Consider the following 21381-nt stretch of genomic DNA (forward strand, 5'->3'; position numbering starts at 1 on the left):
AGTTAATAATAATAATAAGATGAAACGCCTCCTTCGACACGGAAATTAGGAGGCGTTATGATACGGCGACAAGACAACGAAGACGACGATGGTTCACCATCGACTAGCTTGAGGCAAGAGGGGCTGCTGGTGGTGTAGTGCGCCGCATGATATGGTGTCGTTCACTCAATGAGAGCGTCAAGGTCCGTTTATATCTACAGACACAGTGCGTCACAGACAAGTACCGTGGCAAACACCTACAGACACCGTCTATTCACACTGCCCAGGTAGAGACAGAGTCCTTTTAATGAAAAATGTCTCCCAGACGTGGCGCTAATGTCCTAATATCGCTCATTGTCTTTTGGTAATGACGGTCTTATTGTCATTTGTGTAAGGCACTGTCAATTTTAGTTCAGGTTTCATAAAAAGGACTCTTCACTCTACACATGAACTGCACAGACAAAATATTCTGGCCGAGTGTGCCCCGTATTTGTCAACGTCTGCGCGACCGCGTTACGATAGATATAAATACGTTAGTAAATACTGTATAGAAGAATATTATTTTGTCTGCCACGGCACGTGTCTGGTACGATAAATGTCTGTAGACTTTCATGCGTGTGTACTTTAGGGCGACAGAGCGGCGAACTAACCTTACTGCGTACCGCTTAAGAAAAGAATGCATCGATCTCAAACCAAACTCAAACCTTGAGCCTAGTTAATTAATTTTAATTAAATTTTTAATTAAATTAATAAAACCTGATTACACTGTTTATAGAGAAAAGTATCTTAACCGTAGTCAAACCGACGCTAACTAGCAAATACTATATCGATCACGACAAGAGACAAAAATCACTTGGGACAAAATAAAATTACTGAACTTCTCCAAAAACGTTATAGGTACATAGTAGAAAATCTATTGAAGAGACATCATCTTTTCAACATATTGTTTGTATGGTAAAAACTTTCTACTTAAATATACCTATTTACGTGTATTTCAAGACTGAAAAGAATGGTCTTGACTCCGGTTGGCAACGTGCAATGGAGAAAATGTGCAAGTTGTAGATACCTTTCATCAAAAAGGAAAAATAGTGTGCCATAATCATAAAAAATATAAAGTGTTGTCTGTGTGTTGTACAAGAGTGTGGGTAGGCAGCTAAACGCAATATAAAGTGTGGTTGTCGTGGCATGTATATTGTAGGTGTAGGTATAGCGTGCCCTCTCCCCGCGCGGTCATTAGGACGGCGTACCCCGCGCGCCCGTCGAGGAGAAAGTATGATTTTACTCCTATAAAGCCGTATTTCTACTCCATACAGGAATTCGAATAGGCATGGAGAAGTTCCCGAGTTCCGAGAAAGGACATGTGGCGCGACAACGGCTTGTAAATAATTCCCCAATTTTGAACAATCTCAATATGGCGGGCGTACGTTAATTTTGTCGACACTTTCGTGTGATGCGTACGAAATTTTGCAAACTTTACAATACGCACATGAACTGGTTTTGTTCGAGAACTTACGAGCACATGGAATATCTTAGATATATAGGTAGAAGTGTCTTGAAGTTAACATACCTATTCAAAAATTTTCTATTAGACAAAAAGCTGTTTTGTAATTCTTTGGGAGGACATTGTCGTACAATATTTACAAGCACTTTTGAAAAGTCAAGTTGTGTCAAAATTTAATTTAAACTAATGGTGGTACTAATAGTCAAAAACTTAAAATCAAAGTTACAAGGGTTCTAAACGAACCTTGGTCCGAGAAGAGCCCACAACAAACTTAGCCAAGGTTTATTTTTTTACCACCATTTTACAAACTCATTTATTTATTCACTAAAGTGTCGAGTTCAAAAGAATATAAAGCTTAATTAATATTTATGTTCCTTTGGTTAGGTTAACCTTAGTTTGGTTAGTGAATTATTAGTAAAAGCCTAGTTACACAATAAAAAAAAAACAATTATAGACGCTTTTATTTCAAGTATTTGATTTTCCATATCACCTTTATATCATGACATAACCTGACTGACTGAACAGTGCTTGTAAACTAAGTCAACTTGAAATAAATTAATTTTGACTTTGACTATAAATTATAGTCAATGTCAAAATGACCACCACGCTGGTCAAATGCGGATTGGCAGACTTCAAACACGTAGAGAATTAAGAAAATTCTCATGCAGGTTTCCTCAAGATGTTTTTCCTACACCGTTTAAGGCGCGTGATATTTAATTTCTTAAAATGTAATTTCTTAAAATAATTGAAAAGTTAACTATAACGTTAATAATAACTAGCTTAATAGTTAACTATAACGCTTTCAATAGTTATCTAGGTAGTAGATAGGTATGTTTATTAAAATGGAAAACTCACATTAGGTCGTCCCAGCTGAGCAATTAACGGCCACGTGTCTGAGGGGAATAACCGACCTGCCGGGGCTCTGAAAAAACGAACCTCGCCCGTTCACGTCGTGACCAACATTATTGTGGGACTTGTATCATTTTATATTCTTTACAAGTTAGCCCTTGATTACAATCTCACCTGATGGTAAGTGATGATGCAATCTAAGATGGAAGCGAACCAACCAACCAAATTTAGGAGGAGGATGAAAATCCACACCCCTTTCGGTTTCTACACGACATCGTAACGGAACGCAAAAGCGCTTGGCGGTACGTCTTTGTCGGTAGGATGACACGGCCAAAGCCTCCCACCAGCCAGAAATCATCTTCTAATGTCTAGAATGTGCTAAATTCTAAGTTCTAAACTAGTTCTATGCCTTTGTATATATACGAGTATTTATAAAATAGATAATTTAAAACTCTTATTATCTTCTGTACGAAGTGTAAGCTTGATTCGAACTGAGCTGGTTTTATTAAATAAGTACTCGTAAGTAGGCAATTAATAATAAAAAAAAAATTCAAAAGGTTTTCTACAAACTTGTTAGAAGTATTTATAATAGTAGAATGATATAAACATACCTACTATTATAATATTTTATCTTCAGTTGCAGAGAACAAAATGCGAGTGTGTTTTATAAAACGAACGAAGTAGGTTTTGTAATAAGTCACGATTGTTTTACTATCAAGTTATGCACACACTTATAAGAATGAATTTTGAGTAAAAGAACAAAATACAAGTTACATAGATATTTTAGACGTAATATTATTATTTAACTTAGAAAAGTAATGTTTTCAAAATGTTTCTACGGGCCTATCTTAGAGGTCTCAATAATTATGGCCATGGACATGTGTTGTGTAACAATATTAATGGCGTTAATTTATTATAAGAAATCGGGCCTCGAGCATTGCTTCTCTGAATGATGTATTGTGAAATACTTAGGAATGATGATACTTAAATTTGAACTTACAGAATGACAAAAGAAGGGCGAAAATTAACCAGCAAGAATGCATGTAAGTTGGTAACTAAATGTGAAATTCACAGGTAATATTAATACCTAGTCATAGTATAATTTTTGGATTTCCTCTTCTAGCTACGACTTTCCTTGTTACTATACCTAACCCACAATATTTTTAATTTACAAAAATCTTTAAGTGAAATCTGATTATGTAAAGCTATAAGTAATATCAATTGGTTTCATAGGTACGAGTAAAATAAAAAAAAATGATTGAATTAAACCTACTTTTTATTGTCTAAAGTTTGTTTTCGCAAGTTCTCTTGTCAGGGGTTGCCCGGTAGAGATTACTTATAGTAATAAGGCCGCCTTGAAACATTAAAAACATAAATTAAACTTAGCATGCAGCTTAGTTTAATTTATGTTTTTAATGTTTCAATTTATAATTGTATTTTTGAGTGCAATAAAGTATTCTTAAAAATTTTCTTCTTCTTCTTCTTCTTCTTCTTCTAAAACAAAGATATCGGAGAAAACAGTAAATATTGGCATATATAATTCCAACGTAATATTCAACAAATCTATAATACGTAGATAGTTTGACGACTCTACGGTGTCGGCGTAGCGCAAGAGACACCGGAGTTCGTTGGCACATCGATTTTCGATTTGCTCTCAAGTGTCGGTGCATTATGTGGGTCAAGTGCTGCCCAACAGAGATAATTGTGTCACTCTTAGATTTGAATATACGAGGATATCTCATAGAAGGATTATTATTATTTGAGGGATTATTTGTTCATTATTTGATTATATTATGACTGAAATACTCGTGATAAAAAGGTTTTGTGACCCCAATACTTAAGTAGAACTACTTTTAATCACAATATTGCAACACTAACGAATGCCCGCCACTTTGTTCGCGTGGAATTCAGTTTTTCACAAATCCCGCGGGAACCAATGATTTCTCCGGGATGAAAAAAAAGTAGCTTATGTGTTAATCCAGCGCAAAATCTATTTCTGTTAAAAATTTCAGCGCAATCTCTTTAGTAGCCGCAGCGTAAAGAAATTACAAACATACATACTTAAACAAACTTTTGCCTTTATAATGTTAGTGTGTGTGTTCGCCTTTACAATTAAACTGTGTGAATGATTCGCTATGTTCGCTATATTCGAATGAATGTTTCAATCGAATGTACTACGTGTTTCGTGACTGAAAATATTTTGACTATCGCTGAAAACCAACTAGAAAATTTTCTATCTTCATAATTAAAATAAAACAGAAAGTTTGTAATAATAAATTTGGCGCATGTGTCTGTAAAATACGAGTTATTGATACTGAAATGAGGAGTTTCAAGTTTTCATTAGGGTGCGATCGAAGCAGTTAGAGCCCTTTTATTATCTGCTCGCCTCTAAATTGCCGAAAAGAAATTCTTCCCCGGAAAAAAGGGGAACCGAGGACAAAAACCCCGTACCAAAGACCTACCGATGGAGTACCGTTATTTAAAAATCGAACCCGATAAGAGTTGGAATGTTTTTATTTTTTTAAACGGAGGAATTTATGACTTTTTTAAAAGTAAATATTGCAATCGATGCCGCTTTTCAACGACTGACTGTTGATAAGACGTTTTTATATCGGGCGGGAGGTTCGGACTCTGGGTAATGTAGCGTTCGATTTTGGGTAATGGTCAACTGATAAGCAAATGACGTCATTATTGAGTTCGGCTTGCTTTGTATCGTTTGGTTTTCATTTTGTAGGTTTTTACTTTTTTGATTCAAACTGATCATGAAACCTAAGTAGTTTTACTAAATTTCAAAATTTCGGTTTCACCCAGGTAGTTCCCGTTTCCATGGAAATACGGAGCCTATAACACTCGCACATAACGTGGTATTGGTAAAAGAATTTTCATAAAAAGTTCAGTAGATCGAGAAATTACCCTCTACAACCTCACAAACTTTACCTCTCTATAATATTGATGTTAGTAAAGATTAGTATAGATTGACAAAGAAAAAAACTAAGAAAAAGTATTTTGAAGAAAAAGTATTAAAATAAAGCTTTACATTAATTTCAGCCTAAAAGTTGCAAATTTTATTGCTACAACTCTTAGCTTATTATAATTAAATCACTAACATTAATAAATTAAAATAACTGCTTCAAAAACGTTTCTCAACTTAAATACCATAAAGAAAAACTTAAACATAAATTGATCAACCCTTAGGTATAATTTTCGTAAAAGTTATACTATAATAATTATAATAGTGTAACTTACTGAAGGTTAAATCTACAGTTACCTTTATATGGAAATACATTGTACTTTATTAACAAATAGCGGAGATAATCAGTTAGCTTTCGTCAAGTTATACATTACCGTGGCGGGGGTGAATCCCGGTAAAATACTGATTCCCCCGGCGCTGATAAAGAATTGAGGGTATTAAACGATTACAAATGCTTCGCGGTTCAATAAACCGCTTTATCCATTTTGGATGAATTAGATTTCATTCACCCACTTATAGGTTATAGACAAAACATTTTAGATATATTTTTTCAAGCTCTGTAAACTTTGAAAACTATTATTATACAAAAGAGTTTTATTTTTTAACTTTATTGATGTATTTAAATTTTATAAAATTTTACAATAATATTAAAACTACGTACCTATCTATAACTGCATATTATAAAAACTAAAAAGGAAATATATTAAATTTAAATTATATCTAAAGATTCAGGCGTCGTAGAATCCGTCCGAATCGACGACAAAAAAGTTGAATTCAATTTTAAATTCAAGTTGCAAGAAGGCTTAGTTTTTGAAGCACTTTTCGAACGGCAAATTCGTTTGTAGTGACTCTATTATTTTATTAAAATTGAGTGTATTATTTAGTTATACAGGATGCTCGGGGGTATTTCCCGTAAGTTCAAGGTGTTGACGAGTCCACTTATAGGAGACGAACTGCATAAATAATATTTTTTTTAACTAAAAAAAAAACTTTTTATGATTTCATACAAAGTAATTTAAATAATCACAACTATCCATGTAACACGCGCCTTTATCCTTGCATTTTAAAATACGTAAAACAGGGCTACGTCATAATTATAAGGATGCGTATAAGGCACACAATTTAAGAAATATTTTTTACTATACGAAAATATTCATTTTAGAACACATGTTCCTTAGACATTTTTATTTAATTTTCCTTAAAGAATATAACCCTAGAGTTATGGGAAATACTCCCGAACATCCTGTATAAGAATCACGAATAATCTTCAATAGGTACCTTATTTCAGCGGACAGATTGAATTCAGAACAGCTCGACCCAAATATAAAATTGCATAAAGTAAGTTTTGGCTTATGTTGTCTAAAGCTCTACACATTTTCTTTACATAAAAAATAGAGATACGTATCAGGTAAAGTTCTCCGCAAGTCACATTCGCACATTCAAAAAGTGTTGTTAAGTGTCAAACGTTCACCGATAAGACATCCACTCTTATTTATGTACCACAGCTTCCGATTGAGAGGTCTCGGAGGCCGGCGACATCCACGCTCTGCTATCTACCCCTCAAGCCTACATTTATTTCCGTGCGTACACTTCCTGCTCTTTGATTGTAAACCCCACCTTCACTTCAGTACCTTCAACAAACTCAAGTTTCAAAATAGAGATTGCCGATCGCGGTTTACGCTAAGCACTTCGCTTAATCCCTAAATTCTGATAAATAAAATAAATGTATCGTGAAAGGAGGACAAAGGAAGACAATAAAATCGAAGTAGGGAAATATTTCAGAGCAATTTTTGAGCGGGGATTATTCGTAAAGTTAAATGAGTTTTTCGCGAGAGCTACTCGTAGGTACCTATTGACTTTTTTGTGTTTCCAATCTGATACGTTTAAGACCTAGTTAATTTTGCATTAGAAAGGGTGTATTGTTTTTTGTTATTACGTTGTTGTTACGCTGCAACTACGGTCAATGACCTTAAAGGATTGGCGTATGTTAATGAATTAGTCTACGATATGTTTAAAAGTAACTTTATTTTGGCGATACTTAGCTAGCTTAGCTTTTTCCTCTCCCATAATTTTGGAAATGTTGTTTCATGTTCTAGTCAATTCTAAAATTCTACGAATTCTTGTTTAATTGAATCGAATTATCTAATCCAGATTTTTTAGATTTTACTGAAAATAGAAAGTAAGTTTATATTAATACCTACGTTAAACAGTTATAGAATATCTACATTTTAGGTACGTACTTACCAATTATGTGCCTATCTACAAGTGAAGCAAGTAGTGACAATATTTACAAAAGTTAATTCTCCACCGATATTCAAACATAAAAAATAGAAATGACGTTTTCCTCAAGAATTTAATAGTCCTAAGTGTTTCAAGGTAAACACAAGGCAGTATGATAGCCCTCTGACGATTTTTATACTTCCGCGCGTCTATAGATAAGCAAATACGGGACGCGTGATGGATATTAAGGCGCACCTTACATCATTTCGGTTATTACCGCGGGGTGGCTAAGACATGTTCCTCGTCGTACCCCCCTTAATATGCTAAAATCAAATTAGTTCCAACGCGGAGTGATTCTCGGATCGATCCCGCTCTCAATATAACGATCACGAGGGAGCACGTCGTTCTATTACGTTGCTCCCGTTTTTTATGATGACAAAATTAAAGTGCTCTCAAATATTTGGACAACTTTCAGAGCATTACCGCAGTGATTATTAAAATCTGTAGTGATTAATTTCAAATATTTCACAATTGAAGTGATTTTACGAGTTGTGATATTAACTTATCTTGCAAGTTAAATTAGACCACTTCTTTCTTAAACCTTTTATTTAACACAAAACTATGTAGAGTACTTTTTCAGCGTGTCGCAATGATTACAACTTTTGACATTGTAATAGTGTTTTATCACTATGGGATCTACAAATGATAGACTCGGAAGGTGGTTATAGAAACTCCAAACTATACTCACCGACATTGTATTTACTTGACTTTGCAAACACTTTGGTGATATGCAGGGCATTTACTAGTAAAATGTTTTTTAAACATATTTCAAAGCAAGCTTTTACTTACTACCTACCTAATTTATACAAATACGTATTATTTATACGTATTATTTTAATTTTTTTGATGTTGGTTTTTCTTATTTCTTCGTTATCGCTAACGTAAACCTAAAGCTTAAATTAATGATTTAATTTAATCAGTGTTTATATCTATTACTCTATGACTTGTTATTAATCTCGTATATTTAATATTACTTTATGGCATTCTACAGATGATAATCTTGGAATCATTTGCATATTTATAAATTGATAATTCGACAGTTTTAGTTTTAATTGCAAAATTGGTGATAAAATTTTTGAAATATAATTATTAGTTTTCATAGTTTGTACCTACTTTTCTAATAGTAATTTGTGTAGTAGCGAATAGCTTGTACTATGTATTCTTTGCTAAGTGTGGATGGTGTCTTGTTATATAGGGGACAAGTTCAAGTGGAGCAAGGCGCCAATTTCCTGCGGATTCCAGGCGGTTATCGGGCAGGGATCACCGCGGCGTAAGGCGCTTTCATTAGCGCGTCTTAGAGAATTAGCACCCTTCACCCACTGACGGCTGCGAGACAAACGTTATCTGGCAACTAGTGCTAAATTGTCCCTTATCCTTGCTAAATTGGCTGATTGGAAGCTGAAAATGTAAATATTTGTAATGATGATAACATTGTAAAGAATGATGATTTTAAATCTGCGTTTTGAACCGGTGGTAGTCTTTACAAATAGTAAAACTTGACGTATCAATAGTGCTTGTAAAGTAAACCTTAAAGTAACTTTTTTTAAAATGCGACTTATTTAACGAGGGTTAATAATCTTATTGGTTTCTGCTAACTTTGTATGCAGATACAATGTAAGTATTCACTGAACCTATAATAGTTACGTAGATTAATAATAATGTATTGGCACCTAATATATTTTTGAGTAAAATTGTGTAATAAATTTAAAAATAATTTTAAGTTTTTAGTCCATTTACGACCTTAGGTAGCTTTAGTTTTACATTTACCATAAAATTGGTAGGCAGGTGTAAAATATTATTAATCCCACTCCAAAGTTGTATTATAGAAAAATAATCAACATTCAAATTTTTACAGAAATTTGATTCTTCAATTTTATCCTACTACTTGTTCCAAAGAAACCAAATCACAACAAAGTAATTAACTGAGCAACTGAAATACCTGCATATCTTAAGAAATTTTAAATAGAATAAGACGAGTATGTCCAAATAGATAAGGATTATAGCAATAGTTTCTGAAGACGACAGTGGTCTTCATTAGCGCGCCGTGGTCCAAGACAATTAACACCCTCCGAGACGAGTCGTGACCCCAAACGTTACATTAACAGGAAGTTGACCAATGTTGTACTTATCTTTATATAGAATCTTTCATAATATCTGCTAGCAATTTTGTGAATTTAGTTTAAAGCTACTAAATAAATATTAATTTTCTGTTGGTATGTGAATCTATTTCATATCTAGATTTTTATTAAATTAACTTGAAATTTCTGAAATTTGGTATAGGCCTAACTTCCCTATAGGAACCATTTTTTTAGTACGAGTAGACATAATTCAATAGTACTTTAAAATATGTTTGAAAGATTATGAATTATTTAATTATGTATATAATTTAACTTACTTTTAAATTTCTATTAAATTCCTACGAAAGTATGATTTCTTGAGGATGAAATTCTATTATTTTTGTATCCGTTTTCTCTAATTCTGTATCCCTGACAACATGTATGAAAAATTTAATCATTATTAAGTCAAAAACCTAAGACATAATAAACTAACCCTCTTTTCTTTTATATTATTATTGATTTAATAACAATTAATTAATTAATTAAAATTATTTTTTATTTATCTGTGATGCCCGCGATTTCATCTGCATGAAATTCAGTTTTCTGCTAATTTTGCGGGACCCATGGATTTTTCAAAGCTAAAGCAGTTACAAAAAGGAGTAAGAAACTTACACACTTACACACACGCAAACTTTCGTCTTTATAATATTAGCGTGATTGTGCGAATAAAGACATATATTCCTTTTGTTACGCGGATACCTTAACAAAGGAAATGAGACATTCGGTACTCGTAAAAATATAGTTGTTTATGCAGACCCCAGTGGCTAAATGTTGCGTTGACGGAGACTAATGACGGATGCACTAATAGTCGTGTCGCCTCGCTCGCCGCGCGCACGATATATCATGCGAGGAAATGGGGAGAAAACCATCCTATCACTCCCGCCGTGATAACAGTGCGCGGCCTTTTACTTTGTTCGCTCGCTTGGTGCTAATAATTTGATGTAACTGGAATAAGGAATCGCAAAATGTATCACCTATGTATGATTTAGTTGAGTTGGATATCGATAGAATAGAAGTATACCTATCTTCTACTAATTTTTGTGTGTCAACAAAAAATGTGTCCATTTTTTCAATAAATGGGACAATTTTATAGCAGATACTTTTATATTTTTAGCAAATCACTTGATATGTGAGGAATTGTAATATAAAATACCTGTATTGCTATATGGTGTATTTCCTTAGGTTTTAGTTAAGTAGTCTTATGAGTCCTTGAGCATTAATCTTCATGTACGTATTAATAGTTCACACACTATACTTATCTTTTAATTAGCACTATTAAGTCCTTGAAATAGTTTTTTTGGAAGACTACTATTTTTGGGTATTTATTTATAAAATACTAAACTGCAGGTTTCATTTAAATGCACTACACCTATAAAAGAGTTCATGAAAGCAAACTAAGTTTAGACATCGTCGCAACCAACTTCCTTATCCAACAAAACAAAATAGGTAACAACAACAAAGAACAAACTACCTTTTTATACGAAGTTACCCCACAAACATTGAGTTAAGTGTCGCGGGGACGAGTCGCTTCAAGATTAATACATCGCCACTAGTGGTGCAACAATTTGTCTCTATAAATGTTGACTCAGCCGCACCGCCTCGGTTGCTTTGCGGCGGCTACGCGCGATTAGCCCCAAATTTATTGTTTAATTCCAAAGCCGTTATTAATAACATCGCGAGATGATTAAACAGGTTTCGCGGCCTTAAGACGCTCGTGATTTATGATTGAGTGTGTTCGTGGTTTCATTATGTGTTTCGCTGTATGTCGCGTCAACACATTTGAATAATGTTACCAGGTTTGCAGTAACCGCCGTATCTGTACCCGGTACTGTAGGTATCTTGAATGACAAGTATTTTCATTATCAACTCACAACGTAAGTATGTGCAGCACGTAAGCATAAGATGGACGTATCCAAGGTAGTAAGTCCTATAAAGCTAATTATATTTTTATTATTTATATTTATTCTCAGAGGAAGAGTCGTACCGCTCATCTCCTCTTTTGCTTCTGCATCAAGTGACGTTTTTGCGCTCTCCCAAACCCCTGGCGACACCGCGCAGAGCCCTTTAAGGAGTCTATGGCACTTACACAATCATATAATAAAGTATTATCTTTCTTCTTAACACGATTTTTTCTTCTTAAAGCCCCTGTGTGAATAGTGAATGAGACAATGGGCAGTATTTTAAACCTAGAATAGATCGGATGTAAAACTGTGAAACTCTTGAGGTTTTGAAGGATTTTTTTGTTGATGGGTAAGAATATTTATCCTTCGTTTATCAAATGCCTATATACAACTACATATTTGTTTTAATAGGTACACAATTTTAGATATAAGAAGGATGACATTTTATTTTTACTACAATTTAAGATCATCGGTTCAAAAGATTCATATTTCTGTATTTTCCAAAATGTTGTGTAAGCTAAATATTTCCAAGGATAGTACTATAATCCATATCTACCAGAAATAATTTTCATATGCAAAGTAGAAACTTAGTTAATTACCGGCGATCCAGTGCCCGGAAACCGGACAACACGATACATGGCACCCTTGTCTCAGACAAGCTTCTCCGTGTCAAGACTACAACAACCCAAACGGCGTATATACCAGTACATTCAAGGAAACATAATCTTTAACGTTCCAAATATAAGACGTAATTTAGTGTGCACATTTATTGTAAATGTAACGTTTGTACGAGTTTACCCAGAAAAGATATTTTCAGTCATTTAAGCGATTTTATATTCTATATGTAAGAAGATAGAGTTCAGAATGTTTTTTTGTGTATTTTCAGTAATAGGAGGGTTTATGCGTGTAAGATGATGCTTGTTTGGAAGTCTCGCTGATATGATAAATCAGTTTACAGCAAACATCTCTCTTAAGGGTTGGGGTGCGAAGTGCTAAACAATCCCGCATTAAATGAGAAAATCGTTCCATAAACAGATTTGTATGGTGAGAGATTATCTCTATTCAGTTTATACAATTAAAACGTTCATATTTCATGTATTCAAGTTAAGAGTCGATCGTTTATGGGGTATTAAAATGAAATAAGTACTACTAACTAAGAGATAAGACTAGATATAGAAGCGGTAGATATGCAGGTATTAGGGACATCGTAACTTTTTCTTTCATTGCGTCCGTTGACTAAAAATTGACTCGAGGTGTAGTCGCGGTTAATTCGACTAAAAAACGAGACCTGAGCTAAACTTATAAGTTGGGTTTTGATCTCTTAATTACATGATCATTCTGATGCTAGGAGGATGTAAAACTGCTGAATATGAATATACAAGTTAACAAGAAAATAATTACTTAGTGTTTTAGTTCCCATTTATCGATCTATACTAATATTGTCAATCTGAAAGTTTAGATGTATGGATGTTTGTTACTCAATTACGCTATTGCGTGATTATGTGAACAAATAACGTATGTGGTGAGCCTATTCAGATTTCTAGTTTCATAGTCATAGACCGGTTTAGAAGCATCCGCCATTGAAGGTTAGCTACAGACGCTCACAAAAGCACCGAGTCACAGGCCGCCCACACTGAAGCTGACCGAGCTCATAATAGGCTTACCGCGGCAGCAGGTAAGTGTCTAATTGCTGTAACATCGGTGCCGACAATGACGACAAAGGCCGGAATGAATAGGCCCCGCGCGGCGCCCGGGCCAAACGAAAGTGATTTATTGATTGGTTCTTTATGGCTTAGTCGGATTACGCGTCTGTTTGTTTGTGGCTCCTGTTGGTTACCGAAGGGTATTGGATACGCTAATTTAGTTTTGTTAAAGTGATAAACATAATAGATGAAATTAAAAGTGGTTTTAGAACTAATATATTTTGTATCCAGAGAATGTTACTCTGAGTGTAGGTTTTTTTGAAGATGGTAAGTTTGTTTTGTAATAAATAGCGCCTATTGCGTTGTTCAAAAAAATTCTAGGTAGACTTAGATATAGTCCTAATTAGTTTCAAGTATGGCCTGTAACATATGTATTCTGTGGTATAGATTAGATTAGACATTAGTTATAGGAATAAGATTTGATTATTTGTTTGTTTGTTAAGATTTAACTAAAAAACTATACCATAAAAATGTTTTTTTTTACCATAACAGAGAGGAAATTTATAGAGTACCTAACATACGCTATGTTTTATCACTGTTTTCCTAATGGAAACAGTAACTATAAGGCTAACCGCGCGGTATTGGCTAGTTAATAAATAAATATGTATAGATAATAGATATGTGTAAATAGTCAGTATATGAAAGTACTTATCTAAACCTAAACTTTTGAAAATGATTTCCTGACAATTATACAAAATAGCGAAAAAAAAACACTTATGTTATTCTTTAAATTAGGTGTTTAAATGTTCTTAGAAACACAGATATTCTTAAGGCGAATGCTGCAGTACTTAAGGCGCGGAACACACATCGCCTCCGTGAGCCAAGAGCCGTAACGGACGCTCTATTGATTTATGTCCTCTAAATGACATAACGGCGGTGAAAGTGTTACGGGCGTCCATCATTTGATGTATTGACAACCAATGAATGCCATGATTATAGAGTAATGTAGTGATTTACCGTTAAAACTTATAGTTTTGTTGATTTATGTCGCATTCCATTATTTCAAAGTTGCTGCTTTGTTGTTTTTAACTAAAAATCTATTGAACAGAAGAAACAAAATTAACTCGTCACAACTTTTATGTCTTTTTAAAGAAAATATTACATAATATGAGACCAAATCAAAATTTGTTTATTTAAGATGATTTCAAGTAAAATAGGCTTAGTAAACCAACATCTTCGAAACGTCATGTTTGAGTATTTTTGAAATTGAAGAAGGAACGAAGGTTTTGCTGATTTGCATTTTTGAAATACTGTTATGTGATGCGGTGAAGTTTTCATGTCTTAGTTATCATGTAATATCAACACTTAGTTGTCATGTAGTATTAATTCTTAAGGCTTTTTTGTACCACTTTAGTACTATTTGGATACTTATATATTGGGGTTTGAGTAAGGTATGTCGTGTCCCGGGTAGCGGTTATGGGTGATAAATAATAGTAGGCTCAACTGATAAAACACTTATATTGACTATCAGTTACAACGGTTAGGTAACGACTGGCGACAAACCGCCCGTATTGACTTCGTCATAATTACGAAAATGCTTAAGTAGCATTTTCATTTACAATCTATGTGTGTGTGACCACCACAGCTTGTTTGGACTACTTTAGCAGTTTAGTCGACTAAAATGCTAAAGTAGTCCAAACTAGGCTTTAGTTATCATAATTTTGTATATTATTAGTCATTTAGTATTAATCATTATTTATTGCAAATGTATTAGTCTACTAAATATGGAAGAGCGGGGCCGCCCGTCACAAGTTACAGTAGTAATACTACAAACTTAATGGGATGGTTCCAATCACTATACTACTGCTATGTTTGAAAATAATGTGCTAATATGTTACATCATTGGAATCCTATTAAAATTAAATTAAATTAAAAGATCATGTAGTATCAACTCTTAGTTATCATGTAGTATCAACTCTTAATTTATTAATAGAAAACAAAAAAGTACGTCCATAAAGAAATGGCTTATAAAAATAAAAAACGGTAGAGTATAAATAAGAGTTTCAACAAAAAAAACCAGTCATACTTCCTTCACAAGCAATAATATTATATTAGTGCAATTAAGTAATTTTATCTAGCCGGTACACAAGCCTGGAGTTTAGGAGCAATTTCAAAGATTGCTGACGGAGTTCAACACGTAATTGGTGGGAGACATGTACGATAGCCCCAGGACCCGCCCCGCGATGTCCGACCTAACCTCAAATTTACGGTCATTTTTCACATAAATCAAAGAGTGCCGGCCAAAAGATTTATTGCCGTGCGCCTATCTGTAGTGCTGGTACAAAAAATCTACCTGTGTTGTCGGAATCGGTATTTTTTCTATGCAAAATTTTGCATTGATTGCGAAAATGAAAGTGTAAACATGAGCACAGGTACCTGTTGTTATTCTATTGTTATCCAGAAGTTCGATACGGTAATTTTGCACAATATTGTGCAAAGTGAGTATTTTTTATCTAAACAACTTTCAGACTCCCTAAAATGAGGTTTAAGTAAGTCTGGCTATTGCAGGCTTTCGCTTCATTGAAAGTGTTTTATCCCATCTTTCATGACGTTGCTGCATAGATTGATATATTTTCGCCGCGGAAATAATCAATTTTTTTTAAACCATTTTTTGTATTGTCCATTATAAAATGTGACGCGATTCCCCTCCAACTAATCAGGAAGTACTATATTAGAAGTCGGTACGACATTAGTCCAGGGGCGGGGATCGAGCCACCATCTTCGGTGATGAGTTCGACCACTTTCACTGAGCTATTGCGGCTATAATATACCTACTTAGATATTAATAGATAGCTCCCACGCTGTTACCAAAAAGAACAAAAAAATCATGGTAACTTTTACAATTTTGTATATAGAAGTAGGTATCTAATTGCATAATTAAAAAAAATGGAAATGAAAAAATATGTAAGTAATAGAAAAGTGTTTTTATTTTAATTTAGATATATGATTCAGATAAAAAGTTTCATAACTGATATTCAATAAGTTACATAAACAACACAAACGACCGAATTCCCAGCAATCATCATTACACTAATGTATTCAAGTTACGGCGACTGTTTCACCAGTTTAGTTACAGACTATCTAGGCAACATACGATTTCACTTCCATTGTGCATTTGTGTTTTTACATGGATATTATTTAAAGCTTCGTATGAAATTTCCATGAAAATTAACCTATAAAAACGTATAAAGTTTTATTTCGTGTATGCTTCATCAATGCCAAGTGGCCAGGGTTACCAACCTTTGCGATTTTACCTCATGTGAATATACAGACCACCACAATGTTCCAATGCCACTGTTTCATTACAAGCTTTTATTTAGTTTCAGAAGTATTGCATGCATGTATAAATCAGATGACAATATAATATAATTATGATGAAGATGACATAGATGACAGTTGATCTGGTGATGAAGCTTGAAGGTGGCCATAGGAACTCCGTATCTAAATGACGCAACCCAATCGAGTTTGGGCTCGTGCAATTCGTCTTGACGAGTACTTTGATACTAGACTGTTACCAGTTTTTAACTTTTTAGTTCGTTTTATTAACAAATAATAAAAGCTTGTTTTTAAAAAAGGTTAATAGTAGTTGACTTGTTTTAATACTAATTGACATTCGCGTTATTAATTTAAGCACTAAGACTCTAATACAAAGTAGAAACACTGCCTAGATTGGACACTGGACAGGCTTTATGTTTATTTTGAAAAGAAAAAGAATATTGAATTTGTTTAAAAAAAAGACATGTCGAAAATATTAAGTTAATACAGGCATTGAAAAATGGTTACACATACCCACAAACATTTATATTTTGCTATTTAAAAACAGCTGCATGCAATATAAAACGACGTGCTACTTTTTTCGCAGCTATTTTAATCGAAATAAAGCTTACAAATTGAACTGGTATCACACGTCAATCAACCGCCGAGCAAATTGAGACAGTGTAAAAATAATGCTTTCATATTAAAGATGAATCGAAATGATCGATCGAGGCAGGGAGTTCGTTTTAATTTCGATTCCCGAGATAGGACCGAAGGCGTGGCCGTGTGAACGATTTGTTTCATGTCCCTAGATGCCTACCTTTTACAAGAGAAGACAAAAGGGTCTTCGCTATGAGGCTATTTTGTGCAGTTGTTCTCTACGCAACTTTATGTTGTCTATTTGTTATTTACCTACTAGCCAACGCCTCGCGATTTCATCTGTTCCTTTAAAACACGTAGATAATATAGCTTACGACACTTACACATAACGTGGCTTTCTGGTGGTACAAGAATTTTCAAAATCAGTTCAGATTACCACACACTTTATCCCTTTATAATATTAGTACGGATATAGATTTGAGGCGTTTCTGGTTCCAGAGGTTAGCTTGTCTGGCTTTCTTACCAGGCTAGAATAAAGTTGGGGAATTCATTGTAGCGGCCAATAAGCACATTAAATCTTTGCGAGCAATTTCATAGTTGCTCCTGCGCCTGATCTCGACTTTGAAGATACAATTTTGTGTCAGTGTATCGTCCCATTGGATTTTCAACTATAAGAGTAAGGAAGTAGAGAGTATGCTTATACAAATAAGCATGCTCTCTACTTCTGTAATCTCATAGCCCACACTTTCACACTTAAAGTTCGCACTAATCTCTAAAACTTCTCAACAGTTTAAAAGGAATCTTCAGCAACGTAAACGTTGCCTGGGCTCTTCTCGGACCAAGGTGCGTTTGAAACCCTCGTAACTTTAATTTTAAGTGTTCGACTTCAATTACCACCATTAAATCATGACATAACTTGACTTTTCAAAAGTGCTTGTAAAGTAAGCCTAATTGAAATAAATGAAAATTGAATTTGGCTTTTGTCAAGATATAATAAGGTGTAAGTTATCTAACAAAAATAAAATGTTCTCTCTGTCAGTGTGACATTAATAAAGGACATTAATAGATATGAAAACTAGCCGATTATATTTATTAGTATGAGCTGAAAGTCACGCAGACTAAACTGCCAGAAAAAGCCATTTGGAAAAAAGGAGCAACAATCCAAAAGTACGAAGACAACGGAGGCGTGACAACGGAACGTCACAAGTCTCAGCCACATAAGAGAATCAGTCAAAACTTAGTAAATCCAATATCCAAGTTGAGCACAAAGCGTCTGGCTGCAGCGAGCGCCGTGCATCGCTCGATAGCGGTGACAGTGACGGATTACCCCGGCTCACTGCTACATCGCTATCTTACTATTATCAAAGAATAGACCCGAATACGGATGCGCGAATTCTGATAGGGCTTACAAACATTTTTGTACGTGGTTATAATTTCAATTGAGTCTTTTATAAGCTTTTATTTAACTTGCGTTTTTAGTCTATGCAAAGCTTGCTTGTTAGCTAAATTAAATCCACTTTCTGATGTTCGAATTGGATCAAAAGTATACTTAGATAGCCTTGGTAACAATGCGATGGTGTCCGAAGATAAACTTATCGGATTTAAGTTGAATTGAATTGTGTAATGTTTCTTCTATTATGACTTGTTAATTGTTATGTAGATAAAATGTGTTTGATGCGATCCGTACGATGCGGAACAGTGGATGCACTTGTATGACTTTTTGTACAAATAATACAAAAATCATTTTGATGCGATGCGTCGGATATGTACGATTCGGATCTATGGACACCCACCATATTAGACACATTAGATTTTCATGGTAATTTTAAAATCTATCTTGGACACAATTCGAATCAACGTCATCTTACAATGCAGCCACGATTCCGATCGGTAGATACAGTCGCATAACTTTATAATTTAGTGCTAATAATTATTAGCTAAAATTAAGTAAACTATACGAGGTAAATTATTTCTTTATGAGCTATGGTCACAGAAGCTATGAATATTGAAAATTAGTTTAAAGTCTGTTGATGTTGATGACAAAGAAGGTACCATGGTGTCAGTAGAAATAGAGTAGGAGGAAGTATCTTTCGTTTATTGGTTAGACTTTTCCTCCACAGTTAGAGCTACTGGAAATGTTTTAAAATATTTAACGAACGTTTGTCGTGTTCCGTCAGTCTGTCATCCCGGTAAATACGGAAAACGGAAACATCTATACACGAATACAGAAAACTTGCATCAAACTTTAGTGGTACGTCATTAAAGAATATTATTGTTTTAAGAATTAGCAGGTGCAGTGAAATGTTTTGAAAATGATCTTCTATTGCAAAACGTTAGGAAAGAGTAAAAAAAAACTATTTTGTTCTCAAGTATGTATGTAGTTATTAAATTATTTAACTTATTCAAACCAAGTTGCCGTTTGGTTTGAATTGTTGCTAAAATTGTAGCCTTCTTTTAGCTCACGTTTTATTTTAAACAGATAAATTTACAGAATAATAAAAAGGTAACCTCGACCTTCTGCAACTGTAGTTCTTAGGGTATTTATTATTTAATGCTTAATACTGAACGTTATATATATAAACAGAAAGTAATATATAAACATATTGTAAAGTAATTGCATGAAATAAATATAATTAAAGTTAACATAATTTTGCAATTCAGTCATTGCAATCTTTTTTTTTTAAATCGATCTATCGATTTAATAACATCGGTTCTACCGATTCATGATACTGATAGATATAGGGAGTAGGTATCGCAGATCGAAGCTACATTGCCCGTCATGCTAATGTGTTCAACGCTCGACCCCCGGCGCGCTCAGTGGGGGGCGGCTTCTGTCCGACGTGCGGTAATCGTGCTCAAATATGAAAATATTACCGCGACAGGATTACGGATGAAGAAACATCATTTCAAGGTGTTTAGGTTTAAATAAAGAAAGTTACTAAAATAAAGTTACTTAGAAAATACATTTGCTTGTTCTGCTATTGTCAGAAATTCACAAGAATTAATTACTTAAAATTTGAATTTTTATGTTAATTTTTTATTTCATAATTATCAGCTTACTCTAACGACCTTATAGGAGAGGAGATATAGAGCTTAGAGCCGCAAAAAGTGATTAGAATAATAGTCTACAAAACTGATAGCACACATGCACAATTTTGTCTATAATTCCATTATTTATTTATGTATATATACTATATAGTTTTTACACTTCCTGAACACACAAATCGACATTGTAGACGATATTTAGGTATTATTTGTTTAAATAACGTTCGTTGGTGACCAAATCTCAAAAGAGAAATTTCCTCTTTTGAGCGCCTCATTTTTCATGACCTAGGAACACATCTATTATTTAACATAATTGCTTTTTAACAAATTTATTGATTGTAACCAGTATGCAATAAAATCTAATTTTACAAGCACTAATAGACGCGTTTAACATGACGTAAAGGCCAGGTGAGATCATGTTCCCATGGCTGACGGATTTTGATGGATCATGCCACTCCAGCATTGTTCTGAGTCGCGACAAATTTGGGGTCATTTCGTCTTTATACCATTGTTTGATATCATTGTGCAAAAATATAGGGAGCACTTTTTATGTCAATTTTTATTGATTACTTTTATAAAAATATTGAGTAAGACTGCAATAGAAGAATTAGTAAAGATCTTCTGTATGAACCTACGTACACTGTACAGACAGGACTTTGTGTATGCAACATTTTTAAAAAAGCTTGATTATGTTTTTGTATCGTGTAAACAACTTGAAAAACATCTTGAAATAACAGACAAACACTTCAATATTATTTACATGTATTGAATATCATCTCTCAGTGAGTGGGTTCTAATCAAAAGTTTTGTGGTAAACGGGGGTAAACTTTTGTACCACTCTAAATAATAATCTAAAAATGCGTTTCTGTTCTGTAGACATTTCTTTAGTTCACGCATACAGATATATTTGTGCTGTTAATGTACATCCAATGACAAAGACTTCCTGAGGTGGAATAACTGTATTAGGCTGCCAGTCCACCGAAGCACCGAAGATTTTGAACAATCCTGTTGGTTTATATTTCTCCGTTTCTCGGCTCCGCTGCCTCGCTCCGCTTTGGTGGACAGGCAGCGTTAGGATATGGTAGTAAATATTAAGTCATACCAAACGTCATTTAAGTTGAAGAGGAATAAAAAACATTAAGTATGCTAAAAAGCTTTGCGTGGAACATTCCTTGAATGT

The 21381-nt window shown here is 34.1% G+C and overlaps 1 protein-coding gene across 1 annotated transcript in view; it reads right to left on the bottom strand.

Annotated features, from left to right (window-relative positions):
* LOC112057771 (homeotic protein proboscipedia) overlaps nt 1-21381 on the bottom strand; it is a 69245-nt gene that overhangs the window by 31675 nt on the left and 16189 nt on the right. The gene's annotated exons all lie outside the window — the stretch shown is intronic.

Source organism: Bicyclus anynana, chromosome 10 (genome assembly GCF_947172395.1).
Source record: "Bicyclus anynana chromosome 10, ilBicAnyn1.1, whole genome shotgun sequence".
Taxonomy (NCBI): Eukaryota; Metazoa; Arthropoda; class Insecta; order Lepidoptera; family Nymphalidae; genus Bicyclus; species Bicyclus anynana.